The sequence below is a fragment of the Electrona antarctica genome (genome assembly GCF_951216825.1).
Source record: "Electrona antarctica genome assembly, contig: scaffold_245, whole genome shotgun sequence".
Lineage (NCBI taxonomy): Eukaryota > Metazoa > Chordata > Actinopteri > Myctophiformes > Myctophidae > Electrona > Electrona antarctica.
Window position 1 is genome coordinate 47,245 of NW_027638488.1, and position 19,562 is coordinate 66,806.

General features: G+C 40.4%; 1 pseudogene across 1 annotated transcript; it reads left to right on the forward strand.

Annotated features, from left to right (window-relative positions):
- Positions 1 to 5,403: 5,403 nt before the first annotated feature.
- Positions 5,404 to 7,808, forward strand: LOC306918044 (annotated as a pseudogene). Its single transcript, XR_013792496.1, has 6 exons — positions 5,404 to 5,528; positions 6,463 to 6,569; positions 6,663 to 6,769; positions 6,893 to 7,202; positions 7,286 to 7,353; positions 7,671 to 7,808. The product of XR_013792496.1 is annotated as an uncharacterized misc_RNA (transcript).
- The last annotated feature ends 11,754 nt before the right edge of the window (positions 7,809 to 19,562 follow it).

The following is a 19,562-nucleotide window of genomic DNA, read 5'->3' on the forward strand; positions in this document are numbered from 1 at the left end:
TGGTCTCTTTTGATTGATTGATTGAAAATGTTATTAACAGTTTGCAGAATTACAGTACATTTCAAGCACAAACTCAATACAAAGGCTGTTAACTGTGAGTGGACGACCCAATTAAGCATTACACTTGTTTACAACAGGGTCCACCATGTTCAATTCATCAAAACATTTAGAGACGTACAAATGATTAGGTTCAGGGTTTTTTTGGTGGAGACTTGCCTTTCATGACATCGTTGCTGCAGCAGTTGATCTCCTTACTGCGAGCGGTGGCACACTCTGGGGCGTTGTATCTTGGTGGCCTCCTGCCATTGTTTCTCCATCCTTCTCATGAGCTCTGTGTTCTGGGTCTCTGTTATAGTCAACTTACATTGTCTTGGCTGGAGATTGCGTTCCTGCAATGTCTAGCCCAGTCTTGTGCAGATTGCTGCTGGCCCACCTGGAGGCCACAACCTCACTTGTTCGGTTGGTGTGATTAGGTGGGGTGGTCTTCCCCAATCAGGATGAGGGGTTTGACCCTTTCAAACCGTTGTAGCGGCAATCTGGCCAAGTGTCTGTATTTAGTTGTGAGGCTTGATACAGGATACGATTGCTCACCCAGCCCCAGGTGACTTAAAGGCTCCTTTGATTTGGTAACATTGCTTTGGTTGACATGCTGGGGACACAGAGAACGACACTGATACCTTCAGTGTCTGCACATCCTGCCTGATAGTCCTGAAGGCAGATCTTCAGGTGTTCCGTTGAGGCAGAGTCTTTCGCTCACTGTTCACCTCAAGCAGGACTTCAAGGTGTTTGCCTTTGCACAGGCTATATGGCTAGGACTCGTGCTTCAACCACTCAGAGAACTCCAACAGGGTGTTGGTTGCTCCTGGGCCGCAGAGCATTGTGCGGCGGAATTCAGCTCTCATCTCTGGTGGCAGCTTGACGCTTGTTGAGTAGTCGTGCAACATGTGAGCCGCATCTAAGTTCTGTGTCTCCCTCTGGGCCTAGGGTTGTGAGCATGCCTACCAGCGACTGTACTTGAAGCGCAAACTTCTCAAAGGCCACCCCATCGCCTCGACAGATGTCGGCTGCCTCCAAGACACTTGCTATTTTCCGTAACACTAATTGGTGGGGCTGTCCAAACTTGTTGTTAATTTTTTTCTAATTTTTAACATAAATAAGGCTCTTATGTGTGTCTCTGTTGGTGAAGTCGGGTCTAGGTGGTCTAGAACATGAGTTATTTAGTCAGGGGATATTAATACAATCTGGTAATAAATTCCTTATCAAGAATTTTCTTCACCAATGTGTTTGGAAGGGTGTCTACTAACATATCCCACATTGCTTTATATTCAACCACCCTAGGGGAACTTTTGACAGCTGGTGAAAGTTGGGGTACCATCAACAACCTATATAAGGCAAAATGTTCATTATGCTTTAAGTAGCATGTGACATGTCAAACTAGGGGGTTTTCATGATTCTGAATGCATTCCAAGCATTAGCTATGCACGTAAAACACTCCTTGGGCTGAAAACGGCCATAGCCGTCATCACAAATGGGATGAGGTCAGCACATTTGGGTGTTTGACCCCTAGTTTGGCCATAGACCCTATAGTTTGGCCATAGCCACATAGCTTTGGCTAAAAACGGCCATAGCCATCATCACAGATGTGATGATGGCTATGGCCGTTTTTAGCCAAAGGAGTTTTTTTTCGTGCAAAACTAATGCTTGCAATGGATTCAGAATCTTGAAAACCCCCTAGTTTGACATGCCACATGCTACTTAAAGCATAATGAAATTTAGAACATTTAGCCTTATATTGGTTGTTGATGGTACCCAACTTTCAGCAGCTGTCAAAAATTCCCCTAGGGTGGTTCAATAGAAACCAATGTGGGATATGTTAGTAGACACCTTTACAAACACATTGGTGAAGAAAATTCTTGGTAAGAAATGTATTCACAGATTTGACATTATTCTGATAATATTCCATGACTAATTGGTAAAATTAGTCTGCCATTTTTGAAAATGGCTGCCATTGTCACAGGATAAATCTAAATAGTACTACTGTATTCCTCATCCTTGAAAATGTAGGATTAGTCACCAGAATCAAGATCCTAGGTGGTGTAGAACTTGAGTTATTGGGAAATAACAGAAAGTTGGCGGCCATTTAAAAAAATGTCTACCATGGTCACAGGACAAATCTAAATAGTACCAATGTATCCCACATCCTTGAAAATGTATGATTAGTCACCAGAATCAAGATCCTAGGTGGTGTAGAACTTGAGTTATTGTAAAATAACAGCAGGTGGTGGCCATTTTGAAAAATGGCTGCCATGGTCACAGGGCAAATCTAAATAGTACCAGTGTACCACTGTATTCCTCATCCTTGAAAATGTGGGATTAGTCACCAGAATCAAGATCCTAGGTGGTCTAGAACCTAAATCAGTTCAACTTGTCAACTCCGTCAGATGTTCGTCAACTCCGTCAGACGTTGGTCACATGATGTTTTTCTTAATTTCCAAAGAAATAGATGATTCGATGTCAAATATTTTGTCCTTATGTATTGAAACACCAACTGAAATACTACGTAATGATGATTTTTTTTTTTTTTTTAAATTACATGGTTTTTATGTTATAATATTGAATATTGAGGTTGCAAATGAAGGATTTGAGAAATGGGATCTTTCATAATAGTGTGATATTGGAACAAAACAATATTAAATTAATTGTATTACTTAACTTGACTACTGAAAGCCATTATAAGATAACTGAGGACTTTATATTATTGTTGAAATTATCAAATTAAAATAAAAGGGATTTTAGTGTGTCTGACGGAGTTGACATGAATCAGTTATGAAGTGCATAAATGTCCCATTTTAGAAGAAAAAAATTACACGAAAAAACTGTTCCTTCTCAAGATTGGTAGTTGAGACCTGTCTACAAATACATCCATTTGAGTTTAATGTAAAAAAAACAAAAATCTGATTTGAAAAAAGTTGTCCCTTATCTCAAGAATGAGTGATGTGCAGCATGTTGTACAAAACGGGCTACTCCTGAAAACTTTGGAATGCAATCTTAGCTAATCAGTGTAGAATCGGAGAAATCCAACAGGCTCGTCTTGATCTCATGACTACAGAGATGTGTACCGATTTGCGTGAGATTTGGATGAAATCTGTGCGACTAACATAAACAATGTGTTTTGCAGAAATAGGCCTCATGGTGGCGCTATAACCGGTAGATGTGGAGGGATGCAGGGAAAATGTTTTTCCATGGCCTCTAGGGAGTGCGCATACATAAGTTGTATACAGATCGATGCAGTTATAGGTAAAAACAGGAATTGGCCTGTTATAGCGCCACCGTGAGGCTGATTTTGGGGAAAAAATAGTGGCATGTCATCCTCGGCCTAGTAGAAATGTGTGTGTATAATTTCATGGAAATTGGACACTGTGTTTGTGATTTGTGGCATTTTGTTCGAAACGGACCAATCATGTGAGCTTTGGAAGGCAATCTTAGCCAATCAGGATGGAAGATGGGAAATTGTGCAGATCCGTGTTGATCACATGACTATGGAGATAGTGTATACCGAATTGTGTGATGTATGGATAAAATGTGTACGAGTTATCTACAGAAATGTGTTTTGCCTAAATCGGCCTCATGGTGGCGCTATAACAGGCCGTTGAGGAATATTTGGGGCAGAGGTTCGTCGTTGGCATCCAGGGAGTGTGTGTGCACAGTTTGGCATGGATCGGGCCAACGGTGCCGGAGATTAGCTGATAACGGAAGGACGGACGGACTGCAAAACATACTCTCTCCCCATGCCTTCGGCCTGGTGGAGACAATAAGTGACCCCCAGGCTAAACAACAACAACAAAACAAACTTTAATAAACCCAACCATACAAACTTTTGATAAATGATCAGTCCCTTACCATGCTTGTGCTATTGTTTGCTGTACAAGACTAGTTTCCCTTCTATAATCCTAAGGGACCATACCTCCTAGACCAGCGATGCCTAACCTATGGGCCACGATTGCAAATGGTCTTTCAAATCATTAAAGGACCACTTTTCAACTTCTCTTCCTATAATTGGTCCTAACTAATGTTCATGATAAAATACCACCATTTTTTCCTACTCAGTCTGTGTCTCATAGAAAGGCTGTGGGCAGTTCAGAAACCCGTCCACCAGTGACATCATCGATGGTGAATCCAAGCTAATAGAAACGGCAGGCTTTCTTTTCCTGAAAAGTTGCAATGCAAAAGTTGAAGCCATCGTTCTCACGATAATACAAATCTAAATATATTTTAAAACAAATCTTGTTTCACTGGTGGACGGGTGTCCGAACTGCCCAAAGCCCTCCTATGAGACACAGACTGAGTAGGAAAAAATGGTGGTGTTTTATCATGAACATTGGTGAGGACCAATTATATGAAGAGATGTTGAAAAGTGGTGAAGTGGTCCTTTAATCGAAACACTAAGATTTAAAATAACATTAATATAAAATAAGTAATGTTAAAAAATGGTCATGGTATTTCTTCTATAAAACCTTAGTGTCATCACTGTGATATGAATAGGTTTTTATTGCAATGGGTAATTAAACTACTTCTGTAACATGAAAACCTCTTCTTTCTGATTGAAACAGCAACATTACATAGACTGGCTGGACAGGAAACAGAGGACACCGAGGTACATCCCCACCCACCTACACTGACTTACCCCAGGTTCTTCTGAAGCATTGATTATCCGACTGCATAAAGATTCACTTTTTTTTAAAGGATTCTTTGTATTTCTTCTGAAAGTATTCAAATGTGAATGTGAGTTTGTGAAAGAAATGTGTTCAGCTATGTTGATTTTTTTAATTTTAAAATAGGGCCCCAAGTATAGTGTTTTTCCACCAAAAATGAGAAGAAACTGAAATGTAGACTATTTCACCAACTGTACAATATTGGAGCACATTCCTTCTGTTTAAGCTTATACCATTCCTTTTGTTTAGGCTGTTTGAGATACCAAAGCATTATCTCAGGGTGCTACAAATGTATTTACATTCTGTAAGTTCACTTAAGAAATAAAACTAGTGTTGACTAATCATTGCAAGCGGCTCTTATTGTGAAGAGGAAGTCTGTTTCGGTTGTAGCCAACTGCCATGACAGTTGTGATTCTGGCTGTAAACAAGAAGTGGTGGATTAAACACAATATAATGCTTTTAGCCAAAGTTCATATGGACGTTCCGGAGGTCGTGGTGGTGGTGGTGGTGGTGGCGGCGGTGGTTACAGAGGCTCAAGGGGAGGAGGAGGAGGATATGGAGGTGGTGGAAGAGGTGGGTGTTTGTTTCTTTGTTTACCTATTTTTTTAATTGGGCATTCCCATCTATGGCACATTTATTCTTGATCGATGGCATGTTAAGTGTATTCTCTCGCCTAATTTGTGTAGGTGGTGGAGGATACGGAGGTGGCGGAGACAAAAGCTATGGCGGCGGCGGCAGACACAGAGGTTATGGCGGCGGCGGAGACAGAAGCTACGGTGGTGGCGGCGGCAGAAGCTACAGAGAAGAAACTGAAATGTAGACTATTTCACCAACTGTACAATATTGGAGCACATTCCTTCTGTTTAAGCTTATACCATTTATTTTGTTTAGGCTGTTTGAGATACCAAAGCATTATCTCAGGGTGCTACAAATGTCTTTACATTCTGTAAGTTCACTTAAGAAATAAAACTAGTGTTCTTATTGTGAAGAGGAAGTCTGTTTCGGTTGTAGCCAACTGCCATGACAGTTGTGATTCTGGCTGTAAACAAGAAGTGGTGGTGGTGGATTAAACACAATATAATGCTTTTAGCCAAAGTTCATATATTTACGATATGAAAACCATGCATCTTTGACTTAAACTGACTTGCAGCATGATTTAATAACAACTGTGTGGGTTGAATTAATTTTCAAAAATGCTAAATCGGTATTAGTTGGCACTGTCTATAGACCACCTGACCAGCATGGGTTCTATGATATTCTTGAGGGGTGCTTAGCTGGGGTGGAACATGTAGAGAAAATCCTACAACGTGGCGTCGACGATGCGACGCATAGTCTTGGAGATCTGCTTTGTTCTGTGCGCAACACGCTGTACGACTAGTCACAAATCGGGCGTTTTATGCAGCGTTTGAATGCGTCTATTGAAGCGAGCGCAGTTAACGGTATTACACACCGTTCTATTTGTTTAGTTTATGAAACTTATACATTTTCATTTTGTATTATGTTAAACTTTTAAATTCAGGCCATGATTATTTCTGCGACCCCATCATAAAATCCTGTGTAAGCATTTACACATGGAACCTGTTCTTGGTTCCATGTGTCATTATTGCATATTTGCCATGGGGATTCCCTGGGAAAATCGATGCATAATGAACCATCTAGTTTCTTTAGTATTTGAGTCATCAGGATCGTCTTCAAACTGGCAGCATTATCAATTAAATGACACTGTATATATTTTTTTTATTCTCTTCAGACAAAACATGTCGGACGAGGGTAAGCTGTTTATCGGTGGGCTGAGCTTCGACACCACAGAGGACACCTTGGCGGAAGCGTTCGCCAAATACGGAAACATTGCCAAAGGTAAACAACTTGCAATCCATATGGGAAAGTTGAAACTACAAATTGATTCACGCTCAGGATTTTAATCTTCAATGCATTTTGTTTGGTCTACAGTTGATGTCATCATAGACCATGTTGCGCGTAGGTCTCGTGGATTCGGCTTTGTGAAGTATAACAGTGCCGATGATGCCAAGCAAGCATTGGAAGGAATGAATGGAAAGGTGAGTTGATGATATATTGTCACAGATGTGTTTTGGTACAGTAGGATGTTGTGCCTTACAACATGGCTTCCAGCAAGCCAAGTGTCAATGGCTAAATGTTATATTGTTTTGATGTCATTACAGAGTCTGGATGGCAGGACGATCCGTGTCGAGAAGGCTGGGAATGGACGTTCCGGAGGTCGTGGTGGTGGTGGTGGTGGTGGAAGAGGTGGGTGTTTGTTTCTTTGTTTACCTATTTTTTTAATTGGGCATTCCCATCTATGGCACATTTATTCTTGATCGATGGCATGTTAAGTGTATTCTCTCGCCTAATTTGTGTAGGTGGTGGAGGATACGAAGGTGGCGGAGACAGAAGCTATGGCGGCGGCGGCGGAGACAGAAGCTACGGCGGCGGTGGTGGATACAGGAGTGGCGGCCGCAAGGATATTAATTAGTAAGCTGATGCCTTATGTAGGAATAATTTGAATTGACTGCCTGCTTTCATCCCGCATGGTTTTAATGATTGTGTCTTTACAGCTAGGGGTCGTGGTGTTTATGGGGTCATTCTTCGGGAGGATCCTACAGCGACGGATATGACTGCTATGGTAAGTGTGTGTAGTGTGAATGGGCTCAGGTCCCCCTTATTCCAAACCTCTCCCTGGGCAAATTATTGAACCAGGTTGTTGCAACCACACCTGACATCCCTATTTTGGGTTTATAGTAAACAGATCTAGAAGTTCACAGCATGTCAAATGTTTCATGTTGTGAACGTGTACTAGGTGGACTTAAATGGTGTGGAGCTGAGACAATTTGTAGTCTCAATCCATTTTGTGTGTATATTTTGGGATGAATAGGATGTCAAAACTCTTGAACTTGTCTGAACTACAGTGTCTTCACCTGTGTGCCCACTTCTTGTCCTCAGCTGCAAACGACAAAATCTCCCTGAATTTCAAGATCATCCCATGGCTGGCTGTATTTAAAAGATGTGACTTAGGCTGCTTTGTATACAATATTGTTTTTGTGGAAATTCTTGACCAATAAATCGTTTTTTTTTACTTTATTTATTGTAGTTATGTATTACTTCTACACATTATATTTAGGGTTGGGCAATTCACCGGTCATCACATCAATATTGGCCTTAAAATGCAATATTTGGTATCTAATCGCTCAAAATATTCTATCAATATCTGTTTTAACAGATGTTATATTGTATAGTTGAGAGAATTTGCAGCCTTCATCACAAGGCCTTATCAGTGTTTTCTGAGGAAGCTTTCAAAAGTCAACAAGTTCGATTTTTTTTTTAAAACAAATTATACATTCAAGCAGTTTATGAACAGTGCCTCCTTATTTGGCTAAAGCTTGCATTTTTTTTTCAAATTCGGTGTTTAAGCCTTTTTTCATAATGGACAATTTCAGGTTGAGGTCATATCAATATCAGTTCGATATCAGTTATCGGCCATAGCGGCAATTATATTGGCCAAATGTCTCATCGGTACAGCCCTAATTATATTACTAAGAATATTGTGAATTTAGATCATGACTGATTGTGCTGTGTTTCTGTGGAGTCATGTCAGTGGGCTCGGAGTTGCACACAGTTGTGTGATATGCCAGGTTTTTTTTCTTCTCACTATTCAATACAGAGTGCCTTCAGAGCTCAAAGCCTTCTATATTTGTGTTCTGGTCACTATAATACAGACATGCAACGTAAGGAAGCACCTGTTCATTCAGTAGGTTCTGTAATCTGCATATTGTCAGTCAGCTAATTACCCAACCAACAAGAGTGTGTGATTCTACTCAAACTTGATCATTGATCTCATTCTGACCTCGGACAAATCCAGAATTAGTCCATGAGCCGGACAAGTTTTCATTACGAAATGAGTGGGCAGAACCATACCTATATTAAATTGTTTAGAAGGTCAATATAAGTAAATTAATATATGATAACACTTCCACAGGAGCAGCTTTTTCATATTTATCACACATTTTGTTATTTTCACCTATATACATGATGGGTGAATAGGATGAAAAAAATTAAGAACTAGTGATCACCATGAAACTTCCCTAGTTGATTAATTACATGCAAACAATGATTTATTGTATTACAAGTTTTCTGAAATTGTATATTTAAATATGCAAATTAGGCATTATATAGGAAAATATGCCTGATTTTGCCTAACTTTCCCGAATCAATATTCAATCCAAATATTGGATTGAATATTGTACTGACAGAGTCAACATTCTTATTTCATTTTGTTAACATGTCAAAGTCAAAGGTTTTAAACGAGGGAATATTCAATGTCCATATACCGGTAGTAGCCAATGTATCATCTATATAAATATAAAAGTCTCTGTGTCTGTACAGCTGTACGTCTGTAATCCATGTAACACGAGAACCGTTCGCCCCACCTACTTCAAATTCGACACACGCGTTCCACACCCCCACAGGGAGTGCAGTGCCCGGTGTCGAGTTGGTCGGACCCATGGTTGTCCAGAACCGCCACAAAAGGCCTCTGCCCGGGCCACAGCCTCTGCAACTCTATATTTGGGCATGCCTAAATACGGGTTCGTCCCACCGACTTCTGACATCTGCATAGACTCCATATTTGGGCATGCCTGACAAAGATGGGCATAAAAGGTGATACCGCTGACATCACCATGACTTGACCAGCTCAACAGAATGATAAATTGGCTAATAGATGGCAGTTACAGATCACCTTTTTTACATGCCAATATGCCCAAAGGTACCCGAGCCTACCGCAACTGGATGCGTGACGCACAACAACGTGCACGGAGAGCTGAGTCAGACAAAGCACGAGATGCACGCCTAAAGCTGCAAGATCTGTGATTGGTGTCAATGCGGGATGCACACTCAGTCCACGCATCACCCAGCTGTGTCCAACCGACATCATCTATCCATTCACTCTGCCCCGCCAACAGTTTCCAGTGAGACCCTGCTTCGGCATGACTGTCAATAAGTCTCAGGGCCAGACACTACACCGTGTTGGGGTCTTCTGCATGAGGGACTTCTTCAGCCATGGCCAGTTCTATGTGGCGGCCAGTAGGGTTAGCAAATCAAGCAGGCATTCTTGCTCGAGATGAGACAAACAAGAAGTGCCAGTTTATCAGCAATGTTGTTTTTAAAGAGGTCCTTACAATATAAGTGCAGTGCCCGGTGTCGAGTCGGTCAGACCCACGGTTGTCCAGAACCGCCACAATAGTCCTCTGCCCAGGCTCTGGGCAGTCAAGGCTGCCCCTGTGATAATCAGGTCCTCTTCTTGGGGTTGGTTATTGCATGTTTGTAATTTGCACATTGATGTGCATTTCAAGCCATGTCAAGCACGTGCATCCTGGGAGCTTGCATTTGCGACTGCAGCAGCTGCAACACTACATCAGGAGCTGGAGATCCCTGCATCCATTCGACATTTCTGGCCCAGCCATGCTGAACTAGGCTTGGGACTTGCAGGTGTTGTTGAAGACTCCCTCTCCAAATGCCAGCCTGGTAGTTGGCACGCATGGCATGCATGAAAAAACAGTCCTTGCATGGTGTCAGCTGGCTCGACTCAAGTGCCCCACGTTGTGCACAGAAAAGCTGGTGGCGTTGGTGTGTTGATGTCCTCATTCAGCATATACTTTCAAATTGGGAAAAGACTTATTTTCAAATTTGTGTGCAGAATTTTGCATTAAAAAGCCATTTAAGCATATATGAAAGTATTGAATAAGTAAAATGACTATTCCAATCAATTACCCATACTTGAATTATGCAGAAAGGTGTGATTATAGGTCTCTACACAATAATGGCTCAAATGTTGATCATATATTTTTGTAAGAATGTGTGTGGTAATATAGGTGTCCACATATTCAATGCATGATAACGACCACTAAGCTATGTGTCTGCAATGGTTATCATGCCAAACTGTGAAGTAGAGATGCACAACAAGTCAAAAAAAATCACACCAGCTTTGCCCACCCATTTGATTCTATAGCTATGGCCCTGGCTCGTGTTATCACACTATAGTGTTTCTGATTGTATCTCTAGAGTTACAAAACGTATAAACACATGTTACCACTCATATTAAAGCTTAGAATGGTGAGCAGTTTTCTATAGCCATTAGGAACATGTTGGTTCTTAGCACACACTTCCAAAATGGGGATATTTGCAAGCCTTATTTTAAATTTCTTAGATGTGTGTGCAAAATACTGCATTAAATGGCCATTTAAGCATATATGGAAGTTTTGTGGAAGTAAAATAACCATTCCAATCAATTCCCCATATTTGAATTATGCAGAAGTGGCCAAAGTGGTTTCATTGGTCTCTGCACAAAGTAAGGTTCAAAAGTTGATCATATATGTGTTGTCACAATTTGCATGTGGCAATATAGGGGTGCATGTATTCAATGCATGATAACAACCACTAAGCTGCTAGTCTGTGATTGTTATCATACAAAAATGTGAAGTAGAGATGTACAGCTAGTCAAAAATTCAAACAAGAATTTGCCCACCCATTTCGTAATTAACGCGCAAATTAGGGTGGTCTGGCTCATGGACTAAATCTCAGAGAAAGGTGTTGTATGCGGGCTTAGCGATCATTTTATAATTTTCTGTACCCGCAAAAAACAAACTAAAGTCTGTCTGTCACAAAACAGTCATATCTCTAGGGACCTCAAAACCTACTCTAGCGAGGCCTTTAACCTTGAACTGGAGAATCTGGATTGGTCCGATGAGCTCAGGAGCACACTTGTCAAAGATGCATGGCTTGGCTTCAAAACCAAATTCTAAACAACATGGCTCCTTTGAGAACCATCAGGGTCAAGCGGCGCGATTACATACAAAGTCAATGCAAAGATAAATTGCGCGAACAGTCGCGGCGCGACCTGGCACGATACAAACGGGACGGACCGAGGCGAGTAATGATATATTCAGGTCTAATTCCTCATGGGGGCTCGAGCCTCGCCGCCCCCACGGAGTCTACGTCACTGGCGACCAGTGAGGCCAGAGGAGGAGGAGGAGGAGGAGGCAGTGGGGGGTAATGTCGCTCCTCCAGCCAGGGCAAGGTCAGGTGACTCTGGGACTTTAAGTGAATTTGGGTGGCCATGTGCCAGTGAAGATCAAAAAGAGAGACTGCAGGCTGCACCTGCTTAGTAACGGTCCCAATGGTCAACCAATCCGGCATTCGACCCTGTATTACTGCCCTGATTGTGAGGTGCCCTTGTGTTTGTTCCCATGTTTTTTCGTTTAGGAAAGGAAAGGAAAAGAATATCAAGCACCACTTTGAGTAACTGTTCTTTTATTTTTGGGTGGGTGGCCTACACACACACACACAATGTCAACGTCAATAGAACTGTACTCTATTACATTATTATTTATTTATTTTCTGTAATATTTAATATAATTTAATTATGTTGGTAGTCAGAAAAAATAAAAGTGCACTTTTCCAATCCGAGATACCTGTCATGGCTATTTTTTCACTATTCTGAGGTTTATGGTATATGATATGACTAAGCGAGTTTCAACTGTGATTTACTCTGTAATGGTAGATGGTAATATCTATTTTGTTTTGTATAAGACAGTATACCTTCAAGTCTATATTTTGATACATATCATCATGGGCACCAAGTCATATCAAAACAATGTCCTTGGATGTGTTTTTATCAAAACTGTTTTTCTTCATAACAGATTTTTGAGATACATGCATGAATAGACAAGGTACTGGTCGGACTATGTAAACATGGTATATATCAGAATATGCATTAGAATGTCTAATTTTATCCAAAGAAATTAATTTGTTTCTATCATGTTCCAATTCAGAGATATTGGCAGTTTTAGATGGATTGGTCAGACAAGTCACCATGCTATTTTTAGATGGCAAAATATCCACAGTGGTACATGTGAGAAACTTTTCTTTTTTTAAATTGAACTCACCCTTTAAAATGAGAGATCCCAGCAGAAGAAAAAAAGTTATTTGGAAAAATAACTCTGATGTTATCCTAGAAACACTACAGGAGTGTAAATGCAGGCTGTTTTAAATGGCTTCAACACAAAAACTAAACATTTTTTCCTGGAAGCAGACAAGTCAAGCTTTCTCTGAAGGTCTTTCGTTGTCGCACATTCACAACAGAGAATTTTCAATAAATCATTCAAAAACTGCATTCTGCCATAGAGAAGCCTATCAACTACATTGATTTGACTTGAATCTGGCAAAGAGTTAATAATAATGAAATTATATTTATCACCATTTAATACAGATCAGTCTCATTAACTGAAGGATTTTGAACTCTTGACTGAGGCAGGGTCATGGTTCATTCAGTAATATACAAGAGACAAACAAGATATATTTCTAATCAAGGAAGTTTATTTACTCAAAAGGCATAATGCCATAGGCAATATGACAGTAGCCATACAAGATGTAATTTCTGCTGTGGTTCCTGATTAGAACTTTAGGTATAAATAAGGTATACTAATTGTTGTGAGCTCCTATACAGAAAGAGATGAAGATAGGCCCTACACATGATGAGATCAGACCTTTGATGGACAGGAGTCTCAGGTAGCGTTCCGGAGTTCTGGCTGTTCTTGTCTTTGGTCTTTATTGTCGTATGCTGGAGTAGACAACTTTTCACATTCCTTGAATGCCAGACAAATCTTCACTATTAACAATAGCGGTCTTTCTCCCACACTCCTTGAGTGTCAGGCAAGTCTTCACTGTCAACAACAGCCATCTTTCTCCCCCACTCCATGAGTGTTAGACAAATCTTAACCATTAACAACAGCCATCTTTTGTTGATAGTCTATAGTGATATTCTTCACGAGAGAGAGAGAGAGAGAGTATAGGTGCAGGAGTCCTTGGTGAGATAGTGTTATTTTAGTGCGAGTTCATCTCTCACCCCAAATTAGCACCTAATAGAATGGTGATTGTAAAGTTGGCCGATTGGTCAAGGCTCCAAAGTCCAGAGATGCAACGTTTGGGCATTTAATTTTCTCCCAAACGACTCCTCCAACAACAATTTAGTGCAGTATAAATATGAAGGCCTTAACAAATCAAAATAAGACTTTACCAAAATAACAAAAATGAAACCAAAACTTGACAGCAAACTAAACTAATGAAAACAACCTAGGAACTTAAGATACTGTTTAACAGGCGACACCCTTACAAGACAAGGGCCCTGGCAGCTCTCCCCTAGATGCTTATTGCTTACAGCTTGTTGCTCCAAGCCCAACTAACTGAATGCCCCTGCAGTCTCCCTCTTATAGGGTGTGGATCCTACCACATGGCATGCAATCAATTATTCATTAACCCAGCTCATAGCCTATGACTAACCTCACCTTTAAAGGATGTTGTACAACATAATATAAGTTACATTTCTCACCCAACATTATATTCAACAGACTACTAAAATATTGCTCTTAAATACAAACAGACAACACACCCCTCCTCCTCTACAATCAGAGGCGGATTTTTTTTAATTATAAAATTGTAAAGTGAAATCCAATTCAAGGGAAATGTGTGTATTGTTATTGTATTTAGTTGTATTATGGTTAAACCATTGAGAGCTTCTGCCTGCCTGCCTCTCTTTTTATGGGCCTGGGTACCCCAAAATGAAAACAAAATAGCCCAAAAAAAATTCGGCCTCGCGGCTATGCCGCTCGGCCAAATCGCGGGACGCGCGGCTCTGCCGCGCGCCCCAAGGGGGACCCTCAAATTTGCTCCAGCCCGGGGGCCCTCAGCAAGGTAAATCCAGCTCTGTCTACAATACTTGGCACCCTCCAATTTAGAGAGGAGTGCCTGCACTGATGAGGTGAGGTGACCAATCAACAAACAGAACACTTCAGAACACTTCAAACATTAAACATTAAAATGCATTGGGCCAGGATGTACCACTGTCCATGACGAACACTTCCACACAGTCATTTCCAAAGCCGGCCGGCAATGTTAGTCAAATGGAATTTGCTGTGTACTTAGAAGTGTACATTGTCCTCAGTGTATGTATAGGGCACTGGCTGCCCCGTGACAGTGACGCTTTCTCTCTCGACTTTCTTCTGTTGTGATGGAAGGCACAACTTCGATTCCTTTGCATGTAGATGAAGGCAATATTGAATGACCGGAGAATGTCAATGAATCTTGAAGTTCCCATTCACATTGAACAGAACAGGATGAGTCAAGTCAAGACAAGACAAGACTGGGTGACAACTGACTGACGACTGACTCTTGGGCAGTAGAGCATGGTCAGTTATACCATGTGTAACTCAATACATTCCCTGTCATTGTGTATACAGGAAGATATGTTTAGATAGAGAGGGAAGAATGAAATCTGAGCCCACAACACTAACTAATGAACTCAACCTAAAGTTAATTCTCTTACAAAAATCTATTCATTATATTCAATATTCTCTTACTGTAACACTGTAACTTTGTGTTACACATCTGGTTCCAATTTAGGAAGAATATAATGGATAGTGAGAATGATAATAAAAATGTACTTCATGCATAAATAAAAGTATGATAAAAAAATATGCTTAATCATAAGTGAATGTTGACAAACAATAATAATCACTTGTTTAATATGTATAATAACTATGATATGAAACAAACTCAGTCTGTGTTCCATGTATGAGGAGAGCTTGGGGTTCAAATATATGGAGGTCCATTATGCTATTTGGATGGAAGCAGATCTCTCCCAGTGACAGCTAACTGTCGCAATCTGCGAGTTATGGCCTTATTTCCAGTTCTGACGTCCTATTTCCATTTCTGCGACATTCCTCATTGTAGACATGGGGTCTAGGAAACTGTATGTGTCACATCTACACGTGTAGACGTGTGTATGTGCGGAGCACGTAGTCTGCAGTTGCTGTGTAAATTGAGCTGTTTGGGCATTTGACCTCTGGGATTAATGGCTACTTTCTTCTACCGCTGCTTTGTGTGCTTGTGGAGTTGTTGTTCATAGCATCAGCAAAGTAGTCCAGCTTGGATCAGAGGATATGTTTGATTGTAGTGCAATATTCAATTGATAACCCCTCATTATTATTACAGACCCTTAAAAGGACTTCCTTGTCCTTCTTCCTACTTCCTTGTCTCATTTGTGCTACCAGGATGACCCCACAGGGGTGGGCTCCGGAGCCCCTGCCTTCCATTAGGCAGGATCCGGTTCGAGGCTCCCGACCAGATCCTCCGTTGGGGCCCGCGCCAAAGCACCTAACGTCATGCCAATACGACTGCATTCATTCTTGACTTTATCATGTTCCATTCTATTCATTCATTCTCAATGTAATCCCCTTTTCGTAATAAACGTCAGTGCATTCAGCTCTGTATAGTGAAATCTTTTGAGTTGAACTACTTTTATGTAGACTTAGATAGCATTGTATGTAGACTTATAGCATTTTATGTAGACATAGCACTATAATAGCATTTTATGTAGACATAGCACTTTAAAGTATTATGTACATATATATGTACATATATATATATATGTATAGTTATAGATATTCCACTGTTACGTTCTTAGTTTACGCATGATTCATGATAACTACTTCTTTATGTATGTGATGTATTGCCATGCTTTTGTTCTTGCTTTATGTAAATCGCTCTGGATTAAGAGCGTCTGCTAAATGCCTAAATTGTAAATTGAACAAAATTGGAGGCCTGCTTCACTGTCCTCATGAATAGTCCTTAACACCAACAACAACAGTGATGCAATGTCTGTATTCAAATCATCACTCTATTCTATTTGGCCATTATAAGGGATCGTAAACAAGCCTGTGTGCAAAGAAAATGTTCTACTTTTTGGCTTGTGGTTTGGTGATAAGAATACATTTTGTGAAATACTGAAATATTTCATGCCACTCAGTTTGTTCCTTTACATATAATTAAACAATTGTGTTTACACACTTCACTTGTATCTTCAATGTTCGTGTTTACACTAGGCCTAGTGCCCCTCAAAAATGAAACATGATCTATTTATGTCATTATTTTTAACATGCAAAATGTATAACCTGGATGTGACACATATATGTGATATAGGAGCTTTATATGGTGTATTATGTTGACATAATGTATGAATCTGGATGTGGATATAGGACCTAACTAGAACTGCACTCTGTCGAGTGCCTACTTGCTTGTTGCCTACTAGTGTGCAAGCAGAGCGCGCAAGTACTGTCGACCGCTACAAACTGTCAAATCTCAGCTTCTCTGTGAAAGAACGTTTGAAATATTGAATTATTAGGTTTAGCTATGCCTCGTTTGATGCGTATGTATCGTAGCAGCATATGACGTCAGGGTATAACTGGTATAACTAGCTCTCAATGATGACGTAATAAAGATGTGGATTAAAGGACCCAATGCCAGGTTGTAATTGGTTTTCGATGGTGACGTAATGACGATATGTTTTAGTGTCGGGAGGATTAAAGGTAATGCCCCTATGTATACATGTATGTAATCTGACACCACTGCCATATCAAGCACAAGTAGTCATTGTCATACGCTGGCATGGCACATACGCATCAAACGGCGACATGGACGAAAACTATTACTTGCGCGCTCTGCTTGCGCAAGTAAATATGGTGCAAAATGATATGCAATAGTATGAACCTGAATATGTCAATATATAACAGCAATATGTGATGCATGTCATATTTATCTACATTTATGCACATACATGGACCTGAATGTGACGCACACACAGACAATATGCACATATGCACCTGAATGTGACATACTGTATATATATGTTGCATATTTATGTCACATATGCACATATATGAACATAAAAAAGTGTCACACAAAAACATGCTGTAGAGTGTGCCAGATGTGATGTCTCTCCGACAGGCAAATACCATCTCGAGAGTCAGCGAGATCATTTTGTGGCTAACGACGTCGTCGCGGCGATCTCACCCATTTAGTCTGTTTTTACATCAATAATAAACATTGCAGTATTCTAGTTCAGTGGTTCCCAAACTTTTTCGTGCCAAGGACCCCCAAATTCGTACTAATTAGCCTGCAGACCCCCATTTGAAAAGATATGCCAGGGAACCCTCATAAGAGAAGATTTGTTACAGCTCTAGAAGTGATTCTCAAACATTTCAATTTCAAGGACCCCCAATTTGACATAGGCCTACATTATGTTGATGGCATTTCTATCTCTGGGACTCCCAATTTATATTGTAAAATCAATGATAATTTAACTCTGAGAGTGTATTCCATTTGTACACTCTCAGAGTTACAGACCCATAAGGGTCCATTTGGTTCCAAACTATCATTTAGCTGGGGACCCCCTGGAACTTTGGGAACCACTGTTCTAGTTTAGCGCATGTTACATGATGGTATTATGTTAATATAATAATATAATATAATATAATATAATATAATATAATATAATATAATATAATATAATATAATATAATATAATATAAATATCGTTTATATTATATATATTATACTTATCTATATGCCTATGCATTCAAACACTGATATCAGCTTTCAGTCTAGGTCCTGTTGCCATGGGCGGAGACCTACCGGTTGCTACGCCTCGCCGCCAATCCAGCCTGGACCAATCACCTGCCCGTCATCTCCACTATTTAAACAAGTGTTGGCACCTGTGCTCACTGGCAGTGTGTCACAGTTTGCAGTAGCTGTGGGTGCATGCTGTCCTGAGCATTTGGGTTGCTGGTTGCTACTTTGGGGAAGTTTGGGCCACTAAAGTGTTGGTGTGTCCTCAGTAAAATACCCTCTTTGTCTTGAGTTGAACACATGTTACAGTTATGTTAAGCCACAGAGTTTGTAAGAACCAAACATTCTGCTAAGGTTAATGGAGTATGGGAGCTTGCTTTTTGTAAACCGCTATTCTTTTGGTTAGGTGTTGGTTAGAGTAGGGAGTTTATCCTAGTTCTCATTTCTGTAACCTTTTCTTTTTCATGTTGGTTAGCAGCAGTTAGTTGTTTAGTAGGCTCAGTTTTTGCTTATTTCTCTGAGTTGCCCCATCCTTAGTTTTCAGTTTAAACCTCAACATAACCTTTATTGTAGCATTTCATGGCTGTCTAATGAGTACAAGCCTTACTATACTGTTACTATCCTGTTTGTAATCGCATGTGAACTCTTTAAAAGAACCTTATCAAAGGCAACAAATAAACAAAAGTTCACTTTTCAGCCTATGTAGCAATCCATTTTTACCCCTAGACCTACTGGATTGTAATGGCACAATATAAAATGGGACTCGGAGAGTCATTTCAATTCAAATGAGCTTTATTGGCATGAGAAAACAAACGTTTACATTGCCAAAGCAAGTGTCACAATACAATAAAAACAGTTGAAAATGGGGAAAGTATATACAATCGGAGGGGGTACAGCATTTTGTAAACGGAGCTTCCCATTGCATCGTTATGTACATGTATAAACAGGGTATAAAGCTTTTTTTTAAACAAATAGTAGCAGTTTTTTTTGCAGTCAATTTGGGTCAAATGGCAGCATTTTTCTCAGGACTATTTAAATAGTATACAGAAAAAAAATCAGATCTGTTTGCATGTACAAGGTCCAGCGGTCTACTTAATTGGTACAGATAGTATAGTCCTAGGGTGGTTGTATTCCATTGGCTAACCTTTTGTCACAACAGTTTAAAAATCTTGCTGCTGTGTTTGCACATTGTTGTGGGAGTTTTTTGTTGGTCATAGTTCAAACTCATGTTGGGTGTGTGTAATCTGTGTGGGAAGTATGTGTCTGTCTTGGTGGGCAGCCACTAGATGTCGCTGTTGCAATTTCGTTCCCGAGAGTACCTGTGTCCTGGGGGGGGGGGGGGGGTTCCGGGCGTTCCTTACGCACGCGGTGAACATTTTC